The following is a 7698-nucleotide window of genomic DNA, read 5'->3' on the forward strand; positions in this document are numbered from 1 at the left end:
AGGAAAACAATGGATAAATTAGAAAATATTGATTGATATGTATGTTGGCCATTCTAAAGATAGTTATCATGTTATTTGATTGAATATTGGTTCACCAAGTTTATTTGATGTATTGATATGAATTATACAATTTTCATTTGTATTTTGATAATTTGGAATATGCTTATATTTAAGTATATTTCATTTTGTATTATTATGCCTCACTAAGTAAATACTTAACGTGTATTGATTTCACGCGTAGGTAAAAGCCGAGATTAGAAGTAAAGAGTATCGAGCAACTCCAAGCATCAAGGAATATATTACAATATCGGTAAGACATCCTATGATGAAATTTTGACTTAGTTTAGTGGAATGTATTTATGATTATCCTATTAGCTCTAATTAAATATTTTGGAAATTGGTTTGTAATAGATTAACTGTATCGTCTTATATTGATTTTAAATATGGATAACATGAACTAGTATTGCTAATTGGATTAGACGTGTTTAATATATATAATTGAAAATGTCTTATAATCTATATTATTAAATGATTTTATCTAAAGAAAATGAAAATTTTACTGATTTTCAAGTATCGATAATGTTTCAAAAGTCATGCGACATTTGTGACTCGTGTGCGGAAACGTATACGGGAAATAGGTTTTACAAGAAGCGAAGTGGATCAAAATTTATGAGTCTGATCTCCCCTAAAGAGCAATGGAGCAGACTCACCTTCTTTCAAATTTGGTCTTCCTAAAGAGCAACGAAGCAAATCAAATTCGATACAACCTTCCCTGAAGAGCAGCAAAGTGAATCAAAAATTTTCGAGATCTGATTACACGAAATAGTAGAGCATATCAAGTCCAACCTACGCTGAAGTTGCAGTGGAGCGGACTAACCTTTCGAATTCTTTACAACCAAACCAGGCAAAATTAGGCTATCTTTTGTCTTTGCTTCGTTATCGTTTCACAATAACAAACAAAGATGGACAACTGTAATACCCTAATTTTGTTCGAACGATTTAAATTCATTAAAGGCGATCGAGGATCAATTTAAAGACATTTGTATATTACCGCCAATTTGCTTCAACTGGCTTCGGGATGGAAAATAGTTCAAGGGTTTTGAGAATTTTTGAACAAGTTACCTATGTGGATTTGGTGATCATACATATTTATTTTGGGTTTTCAAGCTTAAATTCAAACTCAACCCAAATTAAAGGGTCTGAATTAAAATGTCCAATATCCAAGGCCATTTACAATCATGCAAATCCATTCAAACCATAACCCACAACCAATTCCTAACCTAAACCCAATAAGCCTAGCTGACCCAAATTTGAGTAAGGGTCGGCTAAACAAAAAAAACCCTAGCTGATTCCACATCTTACAGCAGCCCCCTCAACCAATACTTCCACGTGGATGGTCACACCAGCAGTAACCTCATGCCTTCATGTGAATAGCCACTACATCAGTAGCAACAATGGTCCCATGGCCATGTGAGACGCTCAGCACTGGTTCCCTTCGAGCCTCACGAGCAAAATACCAAATTGGCTCTCACAGTATCCCCTGGCAAAAAAATGGATATGGCAGAGCCAATAAGGCCCTCAGCAACCAAGGTGCAAGTTGAAAGAAGACAGAAAAAAAAATAGAAAAAATACATTTTCACATTTTTTGTAACAAAGATGGGTTCTATAAAACCCCAAAATTTCTCAATTATAAAAGAATGGGATTCACATATACGAAGGAAAGCATTAGAAAAGGCAATTGCAATTTCTTGAGGTATTTTTTAATTCATTTTTTATTTCCAGTGTGTGGTGTGTGTGTTTTTGTTTCGAAATAAACATAATATAGAGAGATAGGGTCGAGTTACCTGGGTTGTACGAACGCCGGTGGATTCTCGTCAGCTCTGTCTCATAGCCGTTCGGATTCATTCGTCAGAGATAAAGGGCTGGGGTTAGTCTTAGTAAACCCAAACAAGTTCGAAAAAAAACCAAAAATGAGAAAAATGAGAGAGTTTGAGTTTCGTTACCTGGGTCGGTTGAGTCCTCATCAGAGTCGTGGTTGTTCACGGGGTAGTCGAAGGGCTGAGTCATTTGGCCGTTTGGGCCTTGCGAGTCGGTTTAGAGCTTGTGGGGCTTCATTTTATAGGTTTTGGGTAGGTAAGACGGCAGCTTTAGGGGCTGTTTAGACTTACCCATTAACGCTCGTGATGGTCGGAGTAAGGGAGAAGCGGATCTACAGCGTTTATGTGGTGGTCGGCGTCATCTTGGGAGCATCGGTTGCTTTCGATCAAGAAGAAAAAGAGTGTTAAGAAAACAGAGGTAAAGAGAGGCTTTCCTGGTCACTTAGACCATCGTTTTAGTGCTGATCGGAGAGTGAAACAAGCACCGAAACCCGATACCCAGCGACGATCGCGTGGTTCTTAAGAACGGCGGCCGAGAGAGAGGGGGTAGGGGTTGAGAGAGAGAGGATGTTTTTTAGGGTTAAGGTTTTAAAATGAAAAAAAATAAAGGTATAGGTTAAATACTAAAGTTTTTAGGTAAATTGTTCTTAGGCCCCAAAACTTAGCCGCGTATTTGCATTTTAGCCACCGAAGCTTAAGGATAAAATTAAGTTTTAGTCCCCAAAACTTAAGCGATTTTTCACAAAATGGTCACCTGTAGGGTTCATTTTCGAATTTGACCTATTTTATTTGTCATGATATCGTTATTTTCCAGATTTACTTCCTGTTTTATTTGTTTGGTTTAATTTTGTTCATACCCCTCATATTTTAGTTGGTTTTTACGTTTAATCCCTATTTATTTGTTGTTTCGCTTGGTTGATTTTAATTGCATGTTTAGTTCCTGTTTAATTCCTAATTAATTTAGTAATTATTTAATTTAATCTCCTGTTCTTTTAATTTATTAACGTACTAATTAAAATTCATGTTTATTTTCTTTTGATTTGTTTTAATTAATTAGATTGTTTTACATATTTAAATTCGCAAGAGAAATTTTATTGCATGAGTAATTTATCTTCTCATTTCCTTAACATTATTTAACATTATTTAGGCTTTAGAATTTACCCCTAGGATAGGTAGCTTCTCTACTAAATAATTATGGTTAATTAGAGCCTTAGTTTAGGTTTAGTCCCTATTATGAGCTTGTATAGTCATTTTTAGTCTTTGAATTTTTTTGTTGACTTTTAATGTAGCCCTTGTTAGGTATTTGCCTTCTTTAATTAGTTGTTTTTATTTGTTTTACATGTTGATATGTTTACATATGTATGAGTATGCGAATGATTAATTTAAGAATCACATGACATCGTTTTCATGAGATGTATGATATCCTCACAAGCATAACTTGATTCGATCCAAATAATTTGACTAAGGATAATACCTTTTCGTTTTAAAATTGATGTGAGGTGGTTGTCTTAACTTATGAGAATGCTACTTCCAACAGATTTAAAACGAAAATGTATCTCGTTAAGTAAAACCCTAAAATTTGACTACACCTAAAATTTGGAAACGAGAGAAAAAGAAATGTTCATCTATTTAAATTATTTGAGAAAAGATGGCTAGAATTTATCTAAGGTCCGATCTCGACATCTTTAAATAATCGAATATTCTTCTTCTTTCTAAAAGGATTTGTAAGTTTTAATTAAATTTGTTTAATTTCGTGCATTTGAATTTTACAATGAAATCATAATATTTTTTTTATTTCGATTGGAGTAAGAATTGATTGTCTTAAGGTATGAGAGGTAGTTTCTTCTCGATAGGAAATAATTAAATATTATCAGGTTTCATTCTAAAATTCATAGAGTATTGTTTTAAGGGATCTTAAATGAAATTAAATTCGAACTTGTAAATTTCATTGCAAAGACAATTAATTAATCGACTAGGTACCGATTTAGGGTGCTGTGAGGGTGTTAATCCTTCCCCACACGTAACCTACTCTCGAACTCAATTTTCTGGTACGCAAACTGCAAATTTGTTGTTTTAATTAAAATTAATATTATTTTATTAAAATGACAAAATATTTTTGGATGCTCAATCACACCCTAATCAAATATTGGTGACGACTCTTCGAACTGTATTTTATTTTATTTAAAGGGAATCCCAAATTTTTTGAAGTGTGAGATTTTTTTAAAATCGTATTTTTTTAATTAAAAATTAATCAAAGATAATTAAAAATAAGTGGTTTTAATCCCAAAAATATCTTTCTGACAACATAAATTTACGTGAAAAATCTTTGACAAAAAACATGATAGACAGAGGCGAAGAAATTTAATATGATGGATGATAGATTATCGAGATGTGAAACACATACAAAACACACTCAAAACGTGCTATAGTAATTGTACTAAACATGCACAAATTCTAAAATTATTAGGTATTTGTATACAAGTGTACATACATTAAACCATAAACGAGAAACATGTATCGCCCAAATAATTTTTTTTTGTATTTAAATTCATCACGTCGAAGTGATGAGTAGGGGTGTAAACTAGTCGAGTCGAGCTTGACTCGAACTCGAAAACTTTAAACATAAGCTCGACTCGACTCAAAAACTCACGAGCCTAAAATTTTCAAGCTCGGCTCGAACTCGAAAGATAATATTGAAGCTCGACTCAAACTCGAAAAAGCTCGAACTCAAAAAAAATTCAAGAGTTAGACTGAAGCTCGAGACTCGAACTCGATTGAAGCTCGATTTTGAGCTCGATTCAAGCTCGATTGTGAGCTCGATTCAAGCTTGACTTAAGCTTGAGGATGGGTTAATATTCTTTTGCTGAAACCCATCCCCTTTTATACATTCGACTTACCCATTTTTCCCCAAGAACCACCGATGTGGGATATCAACTCACATAGGACAATGTATTTCAAACATATATATTTCAGCATTCTGTATGGCAACAACAGCAATAGCAAATCTCTGGAGCTCTCCACCTGATAAATCCCCAACATTACGGTCGATTACCTGATTCAGTTCAAGATCGGCACAGAGCTCTCCACCATTGTTTCTGGTTCAACTTTCAGCTCTTTCACTAGATTTTTTGTTTTGGGTTTTGCATTGAAATACATTGAGTGAGAGCTAAAACAAAATTTATCTGAGCAAGAATCCTTTCATAACAGAGAAGAAATACTTATGATTTATGATTTGAAGTTGCTGCATTTTGACAAGTGAAAATGGAATGATTTGTTTAATCATTTATCCTGTTGTAACTGCTAGCACAATTGCCACCCCGACCTTTAGAATTTTTTTACAAGCAATGTAAATATAGCAATTGATACAATGGACACCGAGAACAATATGCAAATAACAAGAGAAAATGCATAGCTAACAGACAAACATCTATATTCCACCGTTTATGAACGAAAATCTCCGACTGTACCAATCAACGACACAAGTAGACACGAGGACTGACGCCAGATAAACTAACCCAAATATTATAGGCGCTAACAAAGCTGAATCATTTCCCAAACCAACTGATTTGAATAGAACCGGTGCATAGAAGGCAATTATGTTGATCCCCCTAAGCTGTTCTAAAAATGGTATGGCAATTGACATAACTAGGTGAGGCCTATAGTGCCTCTCAAATATTGTCACAAAGGGTTCTCGCTTTGCTTCTTTGGCTACGTCACTGGCCTTTTTAAGCTCGGTAAGCTCAGCTTCCAGATCACAATCTTTCCCACAAACTTTCGGAATAGATTCCCGGGCTTGCTCCTCTTTGCCTCGTTCTATTAGGCTGTTGCGGGTGTCTGAAATCAGGAGTGCGCCGATTGTCATCATGGCAGCAGGCACTATGGTGAGCCCAAGAGAGATACGCCACCCCCAACTTTGTTTAGCAGTGCCGAAGTTTATACAGTTTACTGCCACCACCCCAATGCCTGTGAAGAACTGTAAGCATGTGTTGAAAGCACCTCGCCATTTTGGGGGTGCCACTTCCGAGAGGTATATAGGAGTTGCCTTCATTGAAAGTTTACAATAAATATTAATTGTTTGTTTAAACATTGTTAGTGCATTTATGATTATACACGTACTAAAAGTTAATTCTTTACATGGTATTTAAATCACAATCTTAATTTTTAACAGAAATATGCATACAGATATGATGGAGGACAAAGACAAATAGATAATTACTTGATTGGTGAAACCAACCACAAGTCCAAGCAAGATACGACCTAAGATAAGCATGGTAACATTAACAGCGCCCCCATTAACGGCATCACTAGCAAGGAATGTGAGGCCACCTAACACAATTGTGTTTCGTCGACCCAATGACGCGGCTAGCAACCAGTGATACATCCAAACCAGCAACGTACAGTGAAGTAAATGAGGATAAAACTTAGGTATCATTCACGTAATAGATGTTATTAGCCTCTGTTGCTTTACGTAATACTGATGGGAAAAATTTCTTAAGAAATGGTTGCATAGTTGTCAGCCCTCCTGTAAAATATTTAGCCAGTGATACCAGGGAAATTTCATTTTTGGCAGACTCGAGGTTTTTAGTATAAATTTATCCATTCTAAATTTCATTCATCATAATCGTATGGTGTTGTGAACAAATATCAATGTTATTCTACTTAATATCTTAATTATTAACTCGACACTACAGGTTTGATTTCCAAAGGTTATACTGCTGAGTATGATTCAAAGAGTATTCGATCATTTGGAATTTTATTCATCAATAATGTATTTTTAATATATTTTTAATAATGTAATTTTAAAAAATCTAAAATTATAATATAACATTTTTTCGAGCTGCTCACGAGCTTTTCGAGTCGAGTATCGAGTAGCTCGTTTCGGCTTGTTAAGAACTCGAGTCGAGTTCGAGCTCGAGTCAAGCCATTCGATCCGAGTATTTATCGAGCCAAGATCGAGTCGATCTCGAGTAGCTCGCGATCTGTCTCGTCTCATTTACAACCCTAGTGATGAGCTTTAATAAAATATAATTTTTTATTAGATTTTGTGACGTCGGAGTGAGAAATTTCATTAAAACATATTTTATTGGAACTAGTCATACTCACGTGACGAGTTCAATGTCAAAGTAACAAATGTCATAGCTTTCAAAATAAAAAATCTAGTGCCGCTGCTCATGTAACCTTGGTCAGCCACCAAAATGGTAAACGATGATCACCTAATGCCAGAGAACAAAGACAGGAGCAACAGAAAATCACAAGAAAAAACAAGGCCCGATTCAATGACAGCAGCAATGTATGCATCCATTAATCATACTGGCTGCTAAACTAGCGAAAACAAGTATGCAGTTATTTTCTGATGCAAGAACCGTTAAATCAAGACGGTTCAAACTGAAAGCTTCAATCCTCATAAACCATCAATGATGGTTAGAAATTAGGGTGCCCCCCCCCCCCGGGAGAAGAGAATCAGGCTTGCATAATCATGAGATATGATGAGCTTAGTGCCTCTTTCAATTTTTAGTTTCAATGGAGCATTCAACACAGCATGGGGTCTGCTTTCTTACACCAAAATAAACAAGTGGATTTATGATGGTTGATTTTGTTTTTACAAAATAAGGGTCCAATTGTGTTTTTAGTCCCTTTACTATGCTCAAACTATGGGTTTCTCCTTGTTTTTTCAGTATCTTCCATGCTTGTTTTATGGTTGTTATGATAATCATGAAAATAATCACGAGTAAAACAAACAAGATCGAAAACCAAAACAACAATATTTACATGAAAAAAACTCAAGGGGAAAAATCACGGTTAAGTAGAGAAATTCACTACG

At 35.2% G+C, this 7698-nt stretch overlaps 1 long non-coding RNA gene and 1 pseudogene across 1 annotated transcript; both read right to left on the minus strand.

Moving 5' to 3' along the window:
• Window positions 1-1203: 1203 nt before the first annotated feature.
• Window positions 1204-2449, minus strand: LOC120197518. The gene is made up of 3 exons (XR_005523275.1): window positions 2004-2449; window positions 1845-1880; window positions 1204-1540 (listed from the first exon to the last, which is right to left on the minus strand). It is a non-coding gene; the product is annotated as an uncharacterized LOC120197518 (long non-coding RNA).
• A 2711-nt stretch (window positions 2450-5160) lies between these two features.
• LOC120197639 lies at window positions 5161-7282 on the minus strand (annotated as a pseudogene).
• Between the last annotated feature and the right edge of the window lie 416 nt (window positions 7283-7698).

This window comes from Hibiscus syriacus, unplaced genomic scaffold, assembly GCF_006381635.1.
Source record: "Hibiscus syriacus cultivar Baekdansim isolate YM2019G1 unplaced genomic scaffold, ASM638163v2 tig00117048_pilon, whole genome shotgun sequence".
Taxonomy (NCBI): Eukaryota; Viridiplantae; Streptophyta; class Magnoliopsida; order Malvales; family Malvaceae; genus Hibiscus; species Hibiscus syriacus.